This window comes from Empidonax traillii, unplaced genomic scaffold (genome assembly GCF_003031625.1).
Source record: "Empidonax traillii isolate 1590-97213 ecotype Southwest subspecies unplaced genomic scaffold, ASM303162v1 scaffold388:size1278207, whole genome shotgun sequence".
NCBI classification, from domain to species: domain Eukaryota; kingdom Metazoa; phylum Chordata; class Aves; order Passeriformes; family Tyrannidae; genus Empidonax; species Empidonax traillii.
The window spans coordinates 239,621-263,580 of NW_020955581.1; positions in this window are offsets into that span (position 1 = coordinate 239,621).

The following is a 23,960-nucleotide window of genomic DNA, read 5'->3' on the forward strand; positions in this document are numbered from 1 at the left end:
GTGAAACTCCCAGAATCTCTAAATCAGGAAAATAATTTCTCAGAGTAATTAACTGAAATGTTTATCCAGCTACCTGAAGTTCAGCAAAATAAAAAAGCGTTCTCTGTCTTTATGCTGAATAGTTGAAATTCCTGCTCTAGCTCTTTCGGCAGCGTGAATGCTGTTTTCTGACACTTAGCACACTTAGCCCAGGCTTTCAGGGGCTTGTTTCACAAGTGCTAGCTCTTAGGCAACTAGAAGTGGTGTTGAAGAAGTCAAATCCATTTCAAGGATTTGGTGATATACAGCACCATAAGCTTTGAAATATTGCAGACTGCAGTAATACCCTTGTAATCTTCAACAGCATTAACAGTTTAAACAGCCAGGTCTATATAAATTGGTTTAAAATCAATCAGGTAGGATTCACTAATTCAAATTAACAGCTATAAGGGCTATATTATGAACTATCAGATGTTGCAAATTAGGAAGTAAAAGCGTGATACAAGGCTTATAGAAATCAAAGTAAAGACTTCCATTAGCATTACTGTGCTTATTTTATCCCCTTACATGGGTTCCCATAACAAAGATACCAAGAATACTGAAACACGGTAAGTAACTTGCTCATCTGGACAATTTTGCTCTACTTGCTGTCGTTTATGATACTACCTATTGCACTCAGTGACACTGTACTTGATAAAAAAACTATAGTTCTTTACGTGGTAGCAGGTCTAAGAACACCAGTCATTCATCTGAGCCCATGGTAGATGCTGTATAAACACAAACAGAAAGGGCAGTCCCTGACCTTAGTGCCTGACAGTGTGCCACTGTGAGGGTTTCTTATGAACAGTCTGTCAACAGTAATTTTTGTCTATGGAGTTCTCTGATTCTATGTATAGTATTTCAGACAGGGATCTCTAAGTTTGTAATTTGATCAGAAAAAAAATCATGGCAAATTTATTAATGGTTTTCTTCATTCAGAATCTTGGAGTCACTCTACCTGTAAAAAGATAAAACAAAACTTTATTTCTGTGAGTTCAGATCTACTCTTTAGCAGAGTATATATCTCTTATATAGATTCAAACTGACTATTTCCCACAGAAGATTTTATGTTCTAAAAATAAATGCATGTCCTTTTTCTTTTGAGGTGGGAGGAAGGGTGGTATGAGGATCATCAATGAGAAAGGGATAAAAATCTGTATTTGTCTTTTCAAGACTATGAAAAAAAACCTGCTAAATTTGTTTTTGTGGCTTGGAAAGCATTTTCCACAAGCTATTACCTAAGAAACGTGTCTTCAGATTGATGTATGATGAGCTATTAAGTGAAAATGTATTGTGTCATGTGGTTTGTCCCTGAATTATATGAGAAGGAATCCATGTGGAACAAAAAAAAAGGAGAGGAAATAAATTTCTTCTTTATTTTAACACGGTTTCATGTAGACTTATAATTATGAAGTGATGTGTTACACTAGTGTATAATTGCTACGCTCTGGAGAGCCGGGGCAGGTGTCTTAGGCAACTCAGGTTAAGGTAAAGTCAATCTGGATTGGCAACACATGGAACATGGGGAAAGAAACAAGGCATTTCAGAGTGAGGGAGGTGGCAGAAATTGATCAGGCATTGAGTTCATTATGTGGGGTTTAAGACCAGGACTGAAGCAGCCTGGACTCTCCCCACTGCTTGACCTTCATTGAAACCAGATGAAATACAGTAAATGTTATGTATCCCATATCTAAGCTGTACCATCGCCCTCAAAGAAAATACTAAATGGATGGATTGCCTCTGTCACCCACAGAAGAAATTTTGTGGATACAGAGAAGAGAAATCTGACTCTCTTTGAGGCCCTATTGAATTCAGTGCTAGTGCGTTTTAATCCAGCAGAAAGTGCTGATAGCTCTATTCTTTCTTCCTCAGTTGATTTCATGAAAATTAATTTTCAACATTCACATCTAATCAAATCACAAGCTAACATTATATGCAAGCATGAAAAAGATGACACCTTATTCCATAAGTACACATTTGCTACTAACTTTCAAATTATATTAACAGAGTTCATACGGTATTAGTCAAATCCCTGTCATTAAGAAATGGTACTTCATAATAAAGCTGATAATAGGATACAAAGATCCTAAAATGATTAGATGATGACTTGTTAAAGGGAATTCCTTTTTGTCATAACCAGTGATTTTCAGTTTACTCTAACAGAGATGATATCTCTGATGGGAGATAGTAATATAATAGAAATCTGGGAATGGAAAAAAGGAAACTAAAGATTAAAGAATAGAGTCAATGATTTTGTAGAACCAGGATGATTCAACTTTAAAGGCATTGTTGGGGAAAATAAGGCAGTTCTAAGTCAGATCCTATGCCACTTCAGACCACTGTTCTGTCAAAGACCCCCTCTGCTCCTATGGGCATGAAATGTCTTCCAAAGCATGGTTACAGTTAAATAAGTCTTCATACAGAAAGCTTTCTGCCCACACTGGAGCAAGAGCCTTTGCTGGCAGTTGGCAATGGCAAAGTTCTGAAAGTTCTGTTACAACTGATAAGAAAAATATTGAACTATTAGGATCTTTTTTTCAGGGGATTGAAAGACCACTTTTCACCAAGTCCAATTATTTGAGCTGACCAACATATCAGCATACCTCTCTCATCAACATTTTAACCTTACCCTTGTATAGATAGGCCAGAATTTCTGGGTCTTGTTTTGGATATACCACATTAACTAAATATCAACAGGTCAGGTTTAATTAGCGATTTTTATGTGTATTCCTGCACTGGTAGCAAAACATGATTTTTGTGATGGCAAAAGAAATGTACCTTCAGATCATCATAGGAATGCTTGACAGCCTCTCATGTCCCATCACAGCACCTACTAGAGTTCAAGCTATGCTTTAAGAAAGGACTTTTCCTTTACAGCCTGCACACACAAATAATGTTGGTACACGCATCTTTCTTAGTGGAAGTTAGCTGCACTCCTTTTGTTAATTGTCTTTAATGTAGGAGAAGGAATGTCATCTAAATGATTTGGGCCCCTGGGTGAAAACTTATACGATTTTTAAAAGAAAAACACTGTAGTGACTGAATGTCAAAGCTGTGATTAAAAAGCAAAAAGCTGACATGGATACCACTGTAATAGAGTATGTCTCAGTGGGAACCCACTGCCACCATCAGCTTTTTACAATTTTTGTACTGCTAATATGATAGGAAATGCACCACTAGGAAAACAGTTGCATATCCAACTCTCTTATTTCATAAATTATTACTGTATTACCTTCTGAATATCCCAATGAGTATAGCAGCATCAAAATATGATGTAAAAACAGTAAAATCAAGCAAACAGCTATTATTGAACTGTTAGATGTGTACAACATTTTTAAAAATTCCTTTCTCTTTATTTTTATGCTGAATAAATTAACAGTTTGCAACAGATAGGGTCATTCAACCACCTCTGTGGTACCCTTGCTTCTGAGTTGGAACAGGGTAGCTAATTACTACTGGGAATGTTATGTGACAGGTTTTAAGAGTGGGTAAACTGGAGAATGACTTTTGATATTCAAATTCACTCTCGTTTCCATATTCTGCTGCTGGCACTTAAAAAGGAAGATGTAAAATGTGTATCATCATGCACTTGGAAGGGCTGAGAACTCACACAGCTTCTTCTTTCTCAGGTCTCCATCTATGAGCCAGTTGGAGCAAACTTTACCCAAGAAAGATGAAAAAAAAAGTATATAAGGAGTGTCATATTCTCACATCTTCAGGAAATTCTGGAGGATGGTACCGCAGAAGCCATCATCTCTGTGGGAGGGAGAAGGTTCTTCAGTCAGTGCTTGTGTCCTTAGCCTGACTGATCCTGTGGCCTCACAGAACATGTCTATTCTATTTCATGGGAAACTCCACAATTTAAAACAAATTCCTATTTTGAGCAAATATATTAAAAGGTGTTTTCATCAGATTTCATTAACAGGAAATTAATTTAAAATAAAAATTCGGCATAATGTATTTTTGAATCGTTTATCCCATAATTTTCCTTTATGTTGTGTTAATAATTCATTTTCAATATTTGAAAATAAGTTTGTTTTAAAAAGAAAAATTAAATATTCCCCTTCAAAAAATTGAAAATGTTCAGTCGTTCTTATCAGAAAGTATTTTTCAAGGGAAATTAGAGTGAGGTATTATTGCAATAACCAATTGCACCACTTGCCAATCAACGTTTTCCAGTGGAGAAATACTTTATCATAAGATCTATGAGAGCATCATTCCTTCAGAATAATAAAAATAGGAAGGTGAAGATTGATATGATTTGTCTGAAGGTGAGAAGTTCTATTTAAAACTGTGTCAAAGTTCATTTGGGAGATACTCATCTTTACGGATAGCCCAGAATATAAATCATGTCCTGGCAAACAGTAATAATAATGTCTTTCACAGAGATATCATTAATATTTGTAGTTTATATGGCTACAATTCAAAATAAAAAGGTTATCATGGTGCAATAAACCAAAGAAGTAAGCTCAAATAGTTTATGACTTCATTAAAATGGTGAGCTATAATTGCAACCTTGCAATCAGCAGATGCAAATGTTCTATTTGTAGTACTGCCAGTTTTATTTAAAGTATAACTTTCTCTTCTGAGAAAAGGAGCTTATCCTATTTTTTGGGGATTTCAGTGCACCAAAAGTTTGTTCTTTGGAAATACAGTAGCAGCACAGAAAGGAATTTGGCTTATGAGGTATCTGATGCCCTTTTTGTACCTTTATGATGTGCCTCAAGAAATAGCACTGGTTGTAAAATACAAAAGGGCTGAAAAGAATGTAGTTATCATGACAGTATATGTGTCCAGACTGCAAGCCGGAAAAGTGTCACTGATAGTTGGGACATAATTGACCGCAGTGTATGATAAGCACATTACTGATTGATTAATGTGACCTAGTTGTATTTGAAACGTCAAAGAGGAAAATTGAGTTGTCATTTTATATCATGTTCTTTTTCAAGTAACAGATAAATATTATAATTAATGACTTTTCACTAAGGTTATCTAAAAAATTTAAGGAATATTAAACATCACATTATTCACAGTCATCATAGGTGACTATGTTATTGATGAATATTGATAAATCTTTGCTTATATGAAACAGGCACCAAAAGAAGTTCATATACTTAAATAATGCTTTTTAATAAGATATCTCTGCCGATTACATTTTTTTTTTAAATCATTTACCTTAGTGAATTGACTCAATTCACCAAGTTCCTTTTACAATTTTGTAAGGTTTTATTTGTACTTAGTCCAGGGCAAACTGGGATATTGATTTAGAAGGTTTAAGTTTGCTTCTGTTGAAGTCAATTGCAAAACTCCTGTTGTCTAGAAAAGGATTGAGAGTTCACTCATGCCTTGATATTGGTTTTCCCTATTTACACAAAAGAACCTTGAATTTTCTCAGGTAGTTGAAAAAAATGTGCTTTAGTCAGTTAATTTCCAAAAGACATTCTCAGCCTTGAAGTAGATCTCAAAGAATCCTCCAAGCTATTACACATAAAAAAAAAATACCAAAAAGCATCTGCTGCAAGATACTGAAATGGTATTACTCACTATTTGCCTGAAGTATACCTGTGAAGGGAACTCCTTATGACTAGAGGGATTCTTTGCCAGAAAATGCAAAGTCTCTAGCATTTCAGAGGAAAAGGAAAAAAAAAAGTGAGAGTAAAAAGTTTAATTGTATTGTTTCAACTTTCATATTTAATTTTGGCAAGTTTTGGATTTGTGTCATGTCTTTCAGATCAAAATTTGTTTGAACTTCATAGTAATATAGTAAATTAAATTGATGATGGCATCTTACGATGACCTATGAAATCCCTAAGTGTCCAAAGTTCTTTCAGTGTTTTGACTTCTTGATATCAACTCAGCTGTGCAAATGCAGGATTCTCGTGTGACTTGAAGTGCTTCAGACTTGGAGATAGGGGCACAGTTGTGACACTTGAACCCTGGGAGATATGCTCCACCCAGGTTCAACACCCAAAAGGTAGCTGGGATCCCCCAGGGCTCCTCAGGTAGCTCTGAGCACCTGCATTCAGGTACAGGGCTGAGCCCTAAAGTGTCTATATTAGAGTGGGCTGAATCCTCCTTTTCTCATTTGAGTGTATTAGCCAAAACTGCAGAGATAAGATGGAAGCTTGGCCCTCTAGTTCACCTGTAAATATTTGTAGACATCCAGATCCTCATGTTTTAGTCTGAGGCTGAATCTCAACCTTTGTTATGTGGGCAAATATTTTTCAGACTTATATGAATCACTGGAAGAGTATTCTGGTTTATCTGTGATAATTTCAAAAATATGGGGCTGGTCTCCCTTGGCACTAGACTCTAGAAAGGGGTGGGCTTCATCAGAAGAGTGAGTGGGTCAGGGAATGAGTCAAATTTACCACAATACATTTTTAATTTTCTTACATTACCCTTTTTTCAGAGGAGAAAAATACCAGGTAGAGACTTGCTAACTTGTTTGGTAAGTCAAATCAGGCTGCCATCTCAAATCTTGTGAGTTTTCCCATGGTAGGTCACACTCCATCCTCGAGTCCAATGTTAGACAATTAACATAGTCTTGAGTTTTGGATGTGAGAGAAGATTAGTTTTTCACCTGAGACTAAATAAGGAAGGATTGAGCAAAATTTCAGCCTCTCTCAACCAGTTAGTGCAGCAAACGTGGTACATGTGGGTGAGGCAGTGAGCAGGAATCAGTGGACAGAGGCTTAATTTCTGTCCTTATCCTCTATCCTCCACCAGGCTAGGACATAAGTGGGGAAGGCATCATTGTGGTCCGGGAGTTATGTTGTCTGGTAGGATAAAGCAACACACCTTACCTTAATCAAAGTGATGCCTAAAATACAGCCTCGCCTACAGCTTGTGGTTAAGATTTTGAGGATCCCAGATACTGCTGCACTGGAGTAGTGGTGCCACTGACACAAACCAGAGAAAAGCACAAAGGCCAGGTCTGTTTCTCTTAACCCTAAATCATGTCATCATCACCCCTCAGCCACCTGCAGCAAAGTCAAAGAAATTGCCCCAGGATATTCTCAAAAGTAGCTGACTGCGTTTTTACTTCTCTGTTTTTCCCAGTAGTGGGATATTAGCATGCAAGCACACGTGCAGAAGTGGTCAGCAAGTGGAGCATAGGACCCCTCGGGTGGGAAAGGACATCAGGAGGACACCTCACACAGCCTCTCTCCAAGTAGGCTGGCAAAAAGACCGGTGAGAGCAAACAGGTGCTGACCCTGCCTCTGAAGTCGGTCATCAGGAGCCAACCTGCCATAAAGCTGCTTAATCTTCCAAGGAATTGGAAAACAAAATTGTATCCTTCTAAAAGGCAAACAGTTGTCCGACACAGTTGTGCACTTTGAGTACTGTTTTGAGCAAATGTTTAATTACAAAAGGATGTTGCCTAAATTGTCATAATTAATCTGAACCTGTGCTAGAGTTCACAACAGCCAAGACTTTTTACACTGGTGAATCATTCTCATTGAAATACTCTGTGCTTAAATAGCAGGAACAGCTGCTATTAGAAACGTCTGTAATAGCTTTTATGAAAGCTATGGCTAATTTAGAGCCCAATTAAACCTCAGAAATCCAATTATTTCTGAATAACATAATTGCAAAAAGTAACTAGCATTGTAAGTATGCACTAGTATTATGGAAGATGCTTTAATAAAAGAAAATCAGTTCTGAGCTGCTGAAAATATCTGTTCTTAAGGATGTTCTGCAAATTTCAAAATTCTTCTATTTTCACTGCTTTGCATTGGGGGCAAGTAAACCTTCAGGGTGTTCTATAACTGTGATTACATGCATTTCATGGGTCCACTTGGAGAGCAGATAAAAGATGCTAGGGCAGAGCCATTTATACAGGCTCTTGACTAACCTCAATTGAATGAGACTAATTATTATCTTGCTGCAATTGTGAGTTTGGCCACCTACACACATGAAAAGAATAAAGAAGATATGGCAGACCAAGCTCCTACTACAGACTGAGAGTTTTGCTGCTGATGGGAAAGAGAATTGCTTTTACACTGCCCATGGCTTTGCTGCCATCCTGGTGGGTGGGCTGTGGTAGAAACCCACCAATGAAGTGCTGCCCCTGCAGCTCTTGGCTGCAGCTGGTGAACTCACAGGACCACTGACCTTGTGGCATGTCTGCCTCAGCTCTGTAGTACTGTAACTTCCTACTGCTGAAAGGGGTCCTTGAAAGCTCTCATAGGTAGGCAGAACAGAGAATTTCCGCTTTCTCAAAATTGTAGGAGACACTATTTACAATTTTGTGCATTCAGGGCTTTGCATGGCATGTAGGTGCAGATGAGTGAAGAGGAATTATGATAGCATTGTAAAATCCTTCATAAATTCATGGCCAGACTCTAGCTTCAGCATTTCCACAGAAGCAGAGGTAGAAATTTCACCTAACCTGGCTATTTGCAGTAACTGTACAATTTTTACCCACAAAGCCACAGTTCAACTTTCAATTCCTATTTAGCAGAAATCTCCGTCTTGAATCAACCAGAGTTTTGCTTGAGTGAATATTTTCTCTGTTCAAAGGTAGCTTACTGATTTCATTGCAATCTGTATTGTGAAAGACAACATGAATAAAGCCCTGACCCTAAAGGAAGGTGGAGGAAGGGGAAAGAATGGCCTGCTGGAAGGAGTAAGGATTTTCAATTTGCTGTATATGTTAATCATCTCACCCGCTCACCCATATGCAAGGAAAAAATATTTCATGAAATTGTTGAATTCCATTACATGAATACTTGTTAAACAAACAAATAACTTCAAATGAGTAGGGAGCTGGTGCAACAAGGTTATCAGCTTAACACTCTGTAAAGCTTTGCACACAGCATCTCCCAGTTTGATGAAGTTCAAGGTCAATCAAGCTAAAATACTTTCATTTTTTTAAACGCATTTGAGTTATGATCACTTAAAAAGCTTTCTGTATAGAGTTGACAGAAGGAATTTATTATTTCAGTTCTGGAAACAAAAGAAAAGAAATGAAATAAACTCTAACTCCAAAGTGTAAATTATGATAAGAAAAAGGTCATCTTCCACATAAGCTCCTGTCTATTTGGCATGCGTAGACACAGTAACTTTGTTTAATATGTATTGGAAAATAATTGTCCTGAAAGAAATCAGATAAATAAAATGTAAGGCTCTAGTTCTACATTTTGATTTTGGAAGGTGAGTAGATGTTTAGGATTGACACAAATAACTTGCTAAGTACTGTTTAGGAACAGGGCTCACAGTCCCAAGTTGAGAACATTTCAGTGCTAGAAAAATATGTTTTTGTTAATGATGCTTTCATCATGAGTAAATGTTTGAAAACTACATTTGCAGATATCAAGGTTAGATGAAGGATTTCTCCAAATATTACCAAAGCAGTGATCAGGAAAAGGTTGCACAAATAGAGTGCATTTTAGCATTGTTGCCTTTGTGAACCAACTAAAGAAATCATCTCAGAATGATTTTGCTAGTGCAAAGCATAACGCATTGTGTAGTTGAAGGAACTCAGCCAGAATCCAGTTTAGTGAATTATAGGTCTTTATAACCAAATGCTTTGTTGATTTTTTTTTTAAATTTGGTTTTACCATTATGTCAAATTTACGTTTGAGGTATAATTAGCCAGTTTGATTACAAAAAAATTGACTATAATTTGAAAATATGAATTAACATAAAATGACAAGCATTAAAAGTTAATATCAACTCAATGTTCATTCTTTTGCATTCAAATGAACCTTAATAAGTTATTACGTCCATCTAAATATCAGTATAATTTTCAAGTAATACACAACATGTAATCTACCTCTCTCCCTAACCCTCTATTAACTCTATTATTCCTCTACAGTTTGTTACTCCAATAAACCATTTTAGAACTACATTATTTCATTTTTCATGTAAAGTGTAAAACTTGGACTTAGAAATACAATTTTGATGCGCCCTAGACCTTTAGTGACCATTTGCTGTGTTGACTCTAAATATACTGTTACAGCCCATGGTCTTTCTCTGAAATGCAGAGAAAGAGGTAATAACTGAATTTCAACAAGCAAATCAAGCCAATTCGTTTAGAATTATGATGCTTGGCTTTCTAATGCATATTCAGAGTGGTAGAAAAGAAAGTGTGAAATTTAATTGTACCATAAAACTGTCATGAGAAAATATATATTGAATATCAAGCAGATTACATTTCTTCAGTAGTGATAATCTGTGCAGAACTTTATTTAAAGAACTGCTACATTTCTAATGCTCTATTTCTGGACAGAGAAGAGTTCTAAGAGCATCATCATTGAAAAAAGTGACAAAATATGATGCATTTGATCCATCCTCTAGAGTTGAATGTTTCCACACACACTCTGTCTTTTTAGTACAAAAGGCAAAATAGTGAAAAGAGTAAAACAGCTCTTGTAGTGTTTTCTGTTTTTACAACAGTAGCATCAGCCCAATGGCAGTCCGGAAGCTACAAAATCAGCGAAGTATCACATGATACCATTACATGTTGTAAATCCCATCACCTATGGAAACACACGTTATGATAACATAATTTCTATTGCACTTCCAGCAATTCATTTTATGCGCACATATGAACTCAGACATTAAAACTATTTTTTTATCTTCATACCTCTTTAATAAAGTAAAATTACTGGCTGATACATACAAAATAGAATTCTTGTGTACACACCACGACATGTGAACACATATGTGTCCACCAAGACGTCTCCGAGAAATGAATTTTCATATTTTAATAAAGTGTTTTTATATCTGTCAATGGACATGCTGAATGGAACTAACTCACATTTCTTGGAGTCCAAGGAAACAATCCTGAGCTGACTGTTAATACTGATAATAAATCTGCCTGAATTTCTTTCATCTGTCATTATGTGAAACATTCCTCTTTTTACCAAAATAGAGAGATGGCACTGGAGAAGTTGTGTTCATTGTGTTCAAATCTATTTCCAGAGCTGATTGAAAATAGAAGGTGCAGGGGTGCATAAAAGCATTCCTCCATGCTATGGTCACAGATAAATAAAAAATGAGTTGAAGTCTTTGGTCCAGGTGGTACTGACAGTGAAGTTTTCATCAGGCACAAACAAAAATCCCTCACAAGAAAATTGTTATAGGAATTTGCACGAAGAAACTTATGAGGAACTCTGACGTCTGTCTCCAGCTGCCTTTCTCTCAGCTGAGAAATCTTCTCATCACCTGCCAGTGACCTTATGGATGACCCCTGTGAGAGATACAGTGAATACATCTGAAGAAGCAAAACCTGTTGACCAAAAAAGAACAATTTAATCAGTGATGATCTTGACCTCATAGATAGAGTTCATAATAAAGGACTTAAGTAGTTTGCATAACTTACTCCTTGCAGTGATTTATATTACTTGAATGTGCCGGCTGGCCATGTCTAATCCAGTGCCTTGCGTCTTTAGACCCTTGTGGGATGTATTCAAGGGTGAAACTTTTCATGTAGTCTTTGCTTTTCAATATGCCAGAACAGAGAGCAGTCTCCCTGTCAAATCAATGAAAAATAATACCTAATACTAGGACACATGGGTGCTTCTACCCTCAGGCCACTGGATGAAATCCAGCATAGTTTCCAGTCCTATTCTGCTCCAAAGACTGTTACCGAGTGACAGGTGTCTGGTGGTCTGGTTTTAATGAGTCAGTCTTATTAGCCCTTTTCTGGTGGCAAGGTGCTCACATGGCTGCTAACTGATCCTCTTGTCACAGCAAAAATATGGAATACCTAAGCAACTCTGGAAAGTAAATTGCTAGTTTAACCCCAAGGCAAGTCCTTCCATAGCATGTTTTGTCTGAGGCAGAGGCCTGTGTGCCCACATCTTGTTTGTCTTATGCCTTTTCCAACGGACAATAGGACTCTCAATGGGGCATTCTGTGAGAGCACTGAATAGATTTTGAAAGAAAATATTTTCATGTTTCCAACACATAGTAAGGAAAAACATCATATTACCTTTACGCAATTCACCTTGTATATTTCTGGTATCTTTTTGACAGTATACAGTTTCAGGGGTTTTGAGAAGACCTATGGTGTCCTCCAGGGAAGTGAGAATCTGAGAGAAGCAAGAAGCGCTGTGAGATGAAGAGTGGTGGAACCTGGGGCAAGATCAAAATGAAATTATCAAGTCATGGTGGGTTGTGGTTTGCTCGTATGTCCTGTTTCCTATTGTGCACATGGTTTTGAGGTCTTTCTCTTAAGCATATAGACCATTAGCAAAAGTTTGCCTCATCTGACAGGTGAAGGCTGAACCAAGGAGGTCAGACAAAGGGATATCCAGATAAAAGGTTGCAATAAGAAATCCATTCTTGCACAGTCTTCTCAGACATTCCTCCACTCCCCATGTCTATGAGAGAGTACACACACAAATACTTATTTTTCTTCCCATAGTTGTAGTTGGATGCCTTTTTTTAGAGCCAGTCTGCCCCATGAGTTTCAGCAGACTCGATATAATGTGGTACACTAGTGAATCAACACACTTGTTAGCTGGGAAAAGGCTCCCCTTAGCTTCTTTAGGAGCAAGTCACAGAGCGTTCCCAGCACAACAGAGTTACAGAAACTGCTGTATTTATTAAAAGTGTGGTAGTGTTCTTGATTACATTTACATTCATGGTTAATTGCTAGCACTGCTGAACATATGAAAAGATAACTATGACAATAGTGCAGGTTATTTTTAAATGGTTATATGAATATACATTTTTTAAATGACAACATTAAGTGCATGTCTTTATCAAATGAAAAATGTATGTCTGCTATTCATTCATTAGCAAAAAAATTTGCATCCATGGTAAAATATTTGGTTTTGACTGAAAGAAGGTTCATTATAGCTCTGAAACAAAAGTGGAGAATGAAGTGGAAATATTCTCTGATTTTTTCTTGGCAGTGCGCTAAAACAGTGAGTAACACAGCTGAGAGTGCTGAGGATTCTGAAGATTCCTAGTGCCTACAACACAGATGTTGTTCACACCTCGGCTACTCTCATTAGCAGAAGATAAACACTTGTGTGTAAGGAAAGGGCAAACAGACCACTCCATGTGTACTGAATTTTTAAAAATATGCAACTGAAAATATACACTGACACCTGTTTCAAAGCATACTAGCAGCACACTGAAATTTATGTTCTGAGTCTCTCTTCAGCTTCTTACTTCTTAATGCACTGTCAATGAGATTGCTGACTGTCCTTTTGGTGCAATGCAAGAGTTAGAAGGTTGAGTGATAAGATTTCTGATCTCTCTGTCACAAATATGAACTCTGACCCAGAAGAAAAAGGCTTGCGTGCACTTAGCTTAGAAAGAGAACTTCATTGCCCAGCAAGAAGAAACTCTGAATGTGCATGTTTCAAAGAGTGCAAATGAAATTTTTGTGACTCTCAGGCTGGCAGGCAAATTAAGCAAAATAGAAGAGATGAACAGTAAGTGTGTATGCTGGAAGAACATCATAGTGGAAGACGTGGTGGAATGGATGGATCTCCAGCAGTGTGATCTCTATTTGCAATGTTAGTTTCCTATTCTGGACCTCTGATCAGCAGTAACTTAAAAAACGTTATTCAAAAATCTCTTTCGTCATTTACACTGAACTGGCAATGTTATACACTAATACCATTGTCCAAGAACAAATGCCCTTCAGACCTTCAGTAATTTGTTGGTTTTGAGTAAGTCTATGACAAATTGTTATACTGGGGAATACTTGGCAAATTCCAATTATATGGGTTTTTTTTATGATTTCTTTCTCCAGACAGTGCTATGATGTATTTGGTGCGGTAGCAAGACCCTGACATTGAAAATGTGGGTTTAATTAGTAGCAGTGAACTTCTCCTATATGCTGTCACTAAGTTCTCTCCGTGGTGTTTTATTGGTGTAGGACTGCTTTTATCACCAGAAGGATATGTGCAAAGCCCATTGAAGTCAGAGAATATTAGCAGGCACAATGAAGGCAAAAATGACATCCCTTAAAATGGGAACTAGTGAGACACTTCTGAAGCTGTCATTCTGTGTTTTGCTGAAAGCTGGAACTTCTTCAGACTAGGCGACAGTCCAGAGAGAACACATCTTTTTCAAAAAGTTCTTCATAATTCATTTCTATATGGTGTAATAATAACAATAATAATCTTCCAGTATATTCTGACTCACAAGTCACTTACAGTTTTGTTGGTGACATTCAGTGGCAATTGAATCAGCCTCACAGGGAAGGAAACCTTTACAATAACAGTTAAGGGAAATGAGAGGAATGAGCCATTCTGGTCCCTAAAGACTTTAAATCCTACGAACATTTGCTTTATCCTTGTTCTCCTTTGGAGGTGAGTGGAATTCATCCTTGTTTCTGGACTTGCAGTAGAGCTCAGCTGCCAGGGTGATTGCACAGGGGATTTGGAGATCAATCAGGATCCAAGCCAAGCCTTAGCATCTCAGTTCCTTTCTGCAGTAAGTGATTCTTTTATATGAGAAGGCAGAAAGCTATACTGTTGAAATCAATGAAAAAACCTCCTGCTGCCTTCATAGAGGCTGATTTTCATTTTAAAAAGAGATGGTATGTTTAATGCTGCTGAAACAAAGAGTTTCAATAGGAATCTCCTAGTAAACATGTTGATTGATCCTGGACACCATCTTGAATAAAAACTTATTTTGTGGTTCAGATCACAAAGAAAATCAGGTAAACTTAAAAATCCTGGGAGCTTAGAAGTAAATAAATACATGGCTTAAAAGCAGTCACCTTCTCCACTGGAGCTATTCAGACTCACATGGTTACCTGCTGAGAATGCCCCTCTCACCCAAGAGTGCAATAAACTTGCTTATCCTACAGAAATAAGGAATTTACTTGTGAGCAACAGCTTGAAGAACTAAGACTTTTAAATTAGTGGTAAAATCATGATGGCTGGCAGGTCACAAACCTAAAGGTAAATTGTTTAATATGTGCTTTCAGTTGTGTTGCTGAGCTTAGGAAGGGGAGTAGGAGCATTGCTTCTCTGCACCCACTGCTGATGTGTGGTTGTGGAGCAGAGGAGGACAATGAGATAGGATGGTGGGAACCTCGTACCTCATGAGAAGCAGGTCCTAGGCCCAGGTACCTGGACAAGCAGGACACGCACATGAGATCCTAAGGAGTGATTAGGGAGAAGGGCAAGGAAGACAGTGAATAAGTGTAAGCTAGGACACATGAATATTAGCAGGACAATGACATGCCTGTGCGGGTTTGGGGAAGCAGGGACTGGAATTAGATGGGGCCCAAGACCCTGCTCTGAGTATTACAGGAGAACAGATATGTAGACACCAAACTCACCAGTTAAATGTGTGCATCACTAAACACAAAGGCTTCTGGGTGAAGAAGAAGGCGGTCTAGCTGTTAAAAAAAGTATGAGCTGATGGTCGCACATTCAAACCCACCTGAAATGGGGGAAGTAGGGCTCCTGATACAAGCTGTGTTGTCCCAGTCAACCCAATGCCTGTTTACACACTGGTATGTTTTGTGAGCTGACCCTGGCCAGCAGCAAAGCACCCACACAGCTGCTCAGTCACCCTCCTCTCACAAGCAGGGCAAGGGAGAGAACAGAGAGAAAATGCAAGAAAAGTCATAGGTCAAACAGACATTTAATAAGTGAAAAAAACAAAGCCAAGTCATGCAAAGGCAATAATCACTCATCATCTCCCACCAACAGACTGATGGCCAGCCAGCCTCCGAGCAAGGCAGGGAGGCCCTGCAGAGAGACCTTGAAGAATTAGAAGCTCAAATAGGGAATGTGCCGGATTCTGCACCTGGGATGGGGCAACCCTGGATGTACATACAGACTGGAGAATGAGATGCTGGAAAGCAGTGCCACAGAAAGGGACTTGGAGTTCCTGGTCAATGGCAAGTTGAATATGAGTCAGCAGTGCCCTGGCAGCCAGGAGCGCCAACCATGTCCTGGGGGGCATGAGGCAAAACATCACCAGCCAGTCGAGGGAGGGAATTGTCCTGTCCTGCCCTGCACTGTTGTGGCCTCACCTTGAATACTGTGTGCACTTTTGGGCATCACCATATAAGAAAGACATTAAGCTATTAGAGAGTGTCCAAAGGAGGGCAAAGAAGATGGTAAAGGGCCTTGGGGGGAAGCCATATGAGGAGCAGCTGGGGTCACTTGGTCCCTTCAGCCTGGAGGAAACTGAGGGGAGACCTCAATGCAGTCTACAACTTCCTCATGACAGGGAGAAGAGGGGCTGACATTGATCTCTTCTCTGTGGTAACTGGTGACAGCACCCGAGGGAATGGTCTGAAGTTGTGTCAGGGAAGGTTTAGGCTGGATATTAGGAAGAAATTTTTTACGGACAGTAATCAGACATTGGAATGGGCTTCCCATTGTGGTGGTGGTGGATTCATCGTCCCAGTTTTTAAGATGAGACTGGATGTGGCACTTGGTGCCATAGTCTAGTAACCATGGTAGTGTTGGATCAAGGGTTGGACTTGACAATCTCAGTGGTCTTTTCCAACCCAGTTGATTCTGTGATTCTATGATTCTATGATTCCCAGGGGAGAGGTTCAAACAGGGGATGTCAGGTGTGGCTGCTGTATGTCTATAGGATTTCATGGACTTCTAAATCTGTACATTGTGACTCTGACACTTTCAATGGACATCATACTTACTGTATGTACATGAACCATCTGACATATGTCATTAATTTGGCAGACCCTGGGGCTGCCGGATTTCTGGCTAGTTAGTTGAAGCCACTATGTATGTATTCCCATGACTTGCCACATGTCTGGAAGTCCAGCAAATGCAACAATCTCATTCCTGCCTCAAATTCTTTTCAGCTAAAATTTCCAGAAAATAACCACCATCTACAGCCGACAATCTGATGTATGGTAGCCATGCTTTCAAGAGCATTTTCAGTTTTACATTTTACTGTTTCAGGGAAATGGATTTTTAAGAGAAGGGTGAAAAACATGTGCTTTATACATAGAAGCAGTGGTTACTCTAGTGTTTTTTAGTTGATGTGCCCAATTTTCTCAACAGAAATTTTGTAGTGGGCTTTGGTGAATATGAGTGTGCATAATGGAGGCTTGAGAGAATACAGTACAATGTAGGAACAGTACAGATTGCTAATTGCAAAGATAAAACTAAAAAGATGAGACTATTTATTTGCTGTACATTAAAAAACAAAGCAAATAGTAATAACATTGTGCAAAGCTTTTTAATTTTCTCTTGTACTGCTTTGCAGGTGCTCTATGGCTATCTCTGTGAGCTTAGGTAACTACTGAAGTCTCTCCAAGATCTACTGTCCAGACACAGTAGAGCACAGCAGCTCTGTTCCACATTTCCCCAACTTCGTGACCAATATGAAAGATCTGCTTCATGCAGATTTAGCATGAAGAAGAATGAGAGCACACAATTGTGCAATAAATTCCCACTGCACACTTTATCAGCCTGAGCACAGAACAACCAAGGCACTGGGATTTTCTCCCTTTCTCCCATGTACTGCTTTTCCTGCCTGGGTTGCATTGTACCTCTCTAGGTAACTTTGGGAACAGCAGGAAACTCCTACAGAGGACTTATACGGAGATGTCATGTACTTCCAGATCCTGTGGGCTGTAGTGGGTGCTTTCCCTTCTCAGTGCCATGGAAAAGCAAGGCACAGGAAGAGTTTTTACAAGGCTGCAGCACGGACGTGGATGGATGGACCCCACTGTGTAAGAAATGCCCCCACACATTAAAAAACACAGGCTAGAGCCAGCCATTAAAACACTACGTGACTTTGGTTTAAAATGAACAGTGATATTAGGGAACACATGGCAGAGTAGAAAGGGAGTATATACTTGATCATATATGTATTCATAGAAACAGGACAATATTCTTGTTTTTTCCTGTTAGAGAGACTTAGGCCCACAAATATCCATTTCCCTCTTTAATTTCTTCTACTCCTAAGAGAAACAACCCATCAACCCTTGAAAACTGGCTAACAGCTTAGGGTAACAATGACACAGTCAGAGGCAGGGTTTTTTTGCAAAGGGCCCTGAGTCCATGCAGTGCAGAGCATAATAGTGAATCAAGGCAAGAAAGAATATACAGCTTACCTGAAAGGATTGTAGTTCATTGGGTAGTCTGGTCATGCTAGACATCCTGTGATGCAGGTATGATCCTTACCATCAGCTTCAACGCCTCGTCTGCACTCATTGGTTGATTGGTCTGTAAAACCTTTTTTCTTGCTGCCAGAATTCGGAGGAGGTTTGTGAAAAATCAAAGCAAGGTCTTGCAATTGCACCTTGCACCATGAGGCACACACGGGAGGAAGGAGAAATTAAGGCTGCACAAAAGTACCATAAATCTCTCATTTTCTAATTTCCGCAATTATTTTATTAACTTTCATGTAATGTTTTAACACCAGTAAGGGAATGGCAGGGAAAGGGAGAAATGATGGGCTAAGAGGACCCAAAAGTTTGGAAGGACAATTTAGGAAAACTTTTCCAAACAGAGTTTAACATCACTGGGAGCAGGTTGAGGGGTAGCAGGTAACAACATTTTTCCTTGTGGGTGAAAGTCAATAAACCAATTTAATAGTGCTTTGCTAGCTGTGCTGTACCTTTGTTTGTTTACATGTATTTTTCATACTGCTCATGCAAGTCCCATTTGAAAACACTTTTCAAAAGTGCTTTTCATGGCCATGGATTACTACTGTTTCAAACCCAGAGTGTTATTGATTCATAAAATTAAGGCTTATGATTTCACTGAATGAGAATGTGTGTGGATTAATATTTACACACTCCTCTGGAGGTGCATAGTGCTGTGCAGACCACAGAGATGACAAGGTCCCTGTCCTAGGATGCTTACAAAACAGACAACGCAATGAATTACCTTGTCTAAGAAGGGCCACAGTGGGGGTGAAAGAGGCAAATAAACAACAGAAAGCAAAAGAAAGGGAATTTGTTTCATGAAAGAGCCATTATTTATAAAGCATGGCCACCAGGTAATTTGATTCCCTTTGGCTTTTATTTTGGATTTGTTTTTCACTTTGTTTTATTAGGTTTAATAATCAGGCATGGGTGAGATAGTGCATAACACCAGAGCTGAGATTAATGATGAAAGGCCAAGAGAAAGCTGTGGCTCTTGAGGGGGGATTTGAGGAAGAAAAGCATTTGGTTTCTCACTCATTAGAAGCAGGCAGGCTCAGACACAGAAGAGTTTCACACTTGCGTTAAACTTTAAATTAACCACATGTGTAAGTCTTTGTGGGAATAGGGGACTAATTGGCTAGATTAGAATACAATTAACTGTGAAGTCTGGCTAGCACTCACTGACAATGTTTAAAGAGCGGAAAAGCTGATAAAATCCTGCCTAGTTAAAAAAAAAATAAAATTGCTATGAAGACATCTAGGGAGAGAAGGAACTTTTTGCCATTACAGGATGAATGCCAGCAGTAGAAGTACAGTTGAACTTGGTGCTCTGTATTATTGCTATAGCCTTACTCCACTATACTGATTTTTCTTCCAAGATCCCTTTCAATTATCTCCTGTCAACTCAGCCCATTGCTGACTTACAGAAACTTTCATCATCCTAAGACTTACAAACAGGAAGATGCTGTGCTGCCCCAGAACTGGCACAGTAGGGTTGGCTTATGAGCAACTTCTCTAAAATCTAGCAGCGTTTCATCATGATGTCTCCTGAAAGGTCCTAAATGCCTTTAACTACTTTAGGAAGTGACCGCAGTTGTCCAAGTGTTAAAACCTTGTGGGTATTTTTCCTGAGCATTTAGTCATCTAATGAAATACAGACAAAAAGTGATTCCAGAACTTTCTAAGAGATACCAGATAGTTTATTGGATTCCTACATAAAATTTAGTAATACAGTAAAAAGCAGCCTCTTTTCAAAGTACACATTTTCTACTTGTCAAAAAAAGGAAAAACCCTTCTTCTTCTCTGTATTTTTGAATAGTCTCAAATTTTATGACTTCTTAAACGAATGGTTGACTTTCCTGAGATTATCCATCAGAGAATACAATTTATAAATACAGCTTATATGTCTAGTATCTGCAGAAACTTCATGTTGTGAAGTCTTACAGCATTTGAAAAATGTGAAAACTGTTTAAACATTTCCATATCATCCTTCCAGAACATAAAGAGTCAGACGCTCTATTTGAATCTGACCTTCAGTGGTTAATTGCCTTTCACAATGCAGAGTCTGAAGCCGACTGTGTCTAAATGGGATGTCTGACTGAAGGGGTGTATTGGGTTTTCAGAGCCAGGTTTTAGCGGTGGTGGGGGGGAAGGGGCTACAGGGGTGTATTTTGTGAGAAGCTGCCAGAAGTTTTCCTATATCTGAGAGAGCCAACAGCAGTTGGCATATAAAGGGACCCAGTGACGGCCAAGACCGAACCCTTCAGCCACAGAGGTAGTGCCACTGGGATAACAAATTTAGGAAGGGGAAAAAGTTCCTGTACAAGATTAATTGCAGCCAAAGAAAATACTGCATATATGTTAGAGAAACAACTCTGCAGACACACAGGTCAGTGCAGAAAGAGGGAGGAGATGTTCCAGGTGCCAGAGCAGAGACATCCCTGCAGTTCGTGATAAAGACCACGGTGAGGCAGCTGTGCCTCTGCAGCCCATGGAGATTCACTGGGGAGGAGAGATTCACCTGCAGGCCCTGGAGGGCCCCACACCTGAGCAGGTGGGTGACCAAAGGAGGCTGTACCCTGTGGGAAACCCATGATGGAGGATATTTATTGGCAGGACCTGTGGCCACATGGAGGGAGGGATCCAAGCTAGAGCAGGTTTTCTGGCAGGACTTGTAATCCCACACAGACCTGCACTGGAGTAGTCTGTTCCTGAAGGACTGTACCCTGTGGAAGGAACCCACACGGGAGCAACTAATGAAAAACTGCAGCCTGTGGGAAGGACTCACACTGGAGAGGTTCATGGAGGACTGTCTCCTGTGGGAGGGACTCCATGCTGAAGCAGGGGAAGAGTATGAGTAATCCTCCCCTTGAGAAGGAAGGAACAGCAGAGATAACATGTGATGAAATGACTGCAGTCCACATTCCCAGTTCCCCTCTACCACTGAGGACAGAAGGGAGAGAATCTGGGAGTAAAGTTGAGTCCAGAAAGAAGGGAGAGGTGGAGGGAAGGTGTATTAATTTTGGAGTTTATTTCACATTATTCTACTCTGATTTGATGGGCAATAAGTTAATTTTCCCAAGTGAAGTCTGTTTTGCCTGAAATAGTAACTGCCATATGATCTCTCCATGACCTTATCTTGACCCAGGAACCTATCATTCTATTTTCTCTCCCCTGTCCAGCTGAGGATGGGAGTAATAGAGCACCTTCAGTGGGCACTTGGCATCCAGCCAGCGTCAGCCCATCACAAGGATGAAAGCAAATGCTGAAATGCCTCCAATGATGGCAGTGCTTGAATTAAGAAACTTATTGATTCAGTACTGATAAAGACAGCTTCTTATAGACAAATAATTAGGCCTTATTTCTGCTTTGCCTTTCTTCCTAAGTATGCATTCATCAGCGTATATGACCACACAGATAGTCACATACACAAGTGTGTATAGAGATATGATCAAAGACCATCATCTTCCATTCTTACACCCCGACTCAAGATCAGAACTGTGATGAATCTAAAGAGAGGACTATATAAGCCTGTTGAGAATTTAGATCATGTGGAAAACAATGCTTACAACGTGCTTTAATAAAGCACAAAAATAGCATCATCCAAGTTACAGAGTCAAGATTACTTCTGTTGTCTCCTCTGCCCTCACTGAAAAACTGACCAAATGATATAGGCATTTGAAATTAGTCACTCCAGTTTCACAGTGAGTGTTGGAGAAATAATTTGATCACAATACGGTATTTCTGACACAGTTTCTGTTGTTTTTGCAGATTGACAGTTAAAAATTTGGGTTTGTCAAGCTCCCTCTTTGATAACAAAATCTTTTGAAGAAGTGGAACCCTAAGAGTCATGTATTAATGGTGCTCCATACTGCCCTTATTGCATATTGTCAGATAAAGGGCTAATTTCAACAACTTCTTCACCCTATCAAGTACTTACCCATCTAAGAAATGCCAGTGAAACCAAGATGCCTCCTGCTTCAATACAGGCTGAGCAATAAAGGTGATAGCTCCATGACCTACTCCTGAAGACTAGTTAATAAACAGAGAAGAAGTACAATCTCCAGTTACATTTTTCTTAAATGTTATCTGAATTTTATGATGGCTAAAATTGATTTAAGAAGAGTCACCTCTAATTTTTATGTACAAGGTATAAGGAAATCCAGCAGCGTGATTTGTATAATATAATATCAACACATTCATGAATGCAATGTCCATAATTTAAGCTGCTGTTTCAGTAAATGTTCTTATTTTACTTTATTTCTGATGCTGTATCTTTACTCCAATTCAAGCTTGCCAGTCTCTATCTTCTATACTTTCTAAATTAAAGTAACTTCTTCCTTTTGCCACAATTTCTATTAACTACTTATCATTAGTCTGCTTGTTGTTGTATTGCTTTAAAATAAAACTCACATAAAAGAATAATCTGATATGACTTTGAATTATACTAATGGCCACAAAGGGCCTGAATATAAACAGCTGTGTATGCTATAGAATATAAATCTCTATGTGTAAAGGATTTCACCACTGGAGTCAGCTAGAGTAAGTGAAATCTTTTTATATACAACTTGGATATATTCTCATTTTAAGCTTTCCATTTCCATTTCTGTCAATGAAGGACAAGATATTTACAGCTAAAGTGAGTAAAATTGTTGTCCCTCAATTTTTCCTTCATTTAAAATACACTGAAATAACTAAAAAAAAAAATTACTTTTCTCAATAAACATTAAAGAAAACCCCAACCTCTGACAGTCTTAAATAGGACTTTTTTTTTTTTTTTCTGACATAAATATCAGTTCTTAGTGTGGATTCAAGCATTTGACTAATTTAAAATTTATTTTTAAACTGCTGTGAGGTTTATATTTGGGAACAGCTGCTGAGCATGGCCCTGTAGCTACCTTTAGCAATGTTTTATTATCTTGACTAAGCTTATAATGGTGATTCTCTGCTCTACCACTGACATCTTAATGGCTGCCTCACCAATACTGATGTTGTAGGAGGTACGTGGGACTGACTTTTACATCTATAATGATATGGTAATGTGAATCATTACACTGTCAGTGGTGGTTTATTGGCATTATGGTTTAAGATTATGAGGGTATTACAATGCCAATGCAAACAAATACTGCTGATTTTAAAGTAAGCAGATGAAAGACAAAAAAGTGCTAAAATAGTAGTAATATTAAATTCACAATAGCAAGATAGTGTTTGCTTAAGGCAGTCCCTATGCTAAAATCTATCTGTTATCTGCATAATTCAGTGATGCATACTGTGCAGTCAGCTGCTGGAGATTCCACAGCATTAGGAAGAAACAACAAATGACCCAGGGTAAATATGTTTGCCTATTTTGTCCATTATAGAATACTTTTAGACCCTATCAATTGGAGGATCAGAACCTGCAGTCAGAAACTGTCTGATACCAGGGACAATACCTCTGAATTTCCAAAGCCAACGGTGTATAAAAACAAACTGGTTCTTTTTTTTCTTTCTATTTTTTTTTTTTTTTCCCTTCTGATTTTCCAGTTCCAAAAGGAGGATGGTTAGAAGAAGAAATAGGAAACAGCAGGAATCAGACAACACTGTCTGGTAAGAACTTTGGTAGATCAAAACATCAGATCTGTGAACATGATCTCAGGCAAGACTGCAAACTGACCTGAAATTCACATATGACCTTGAGGTTTCCAGAGGAGAGTTTTGAAAAGCATTTCAGAAAAGTCTGTTCCCACGGAATGCCTGTTTATATGCTCCATCAGGCTTTCTTATCTAAACTCTTCCCATGAAATAAAATGAAAAAACCCAATTTTCAATTGGCTTAATAGTAAGTACTTTGATTAACACTTTGCAGGAAATTTGTAGTAGACACAGTAAAGAACTT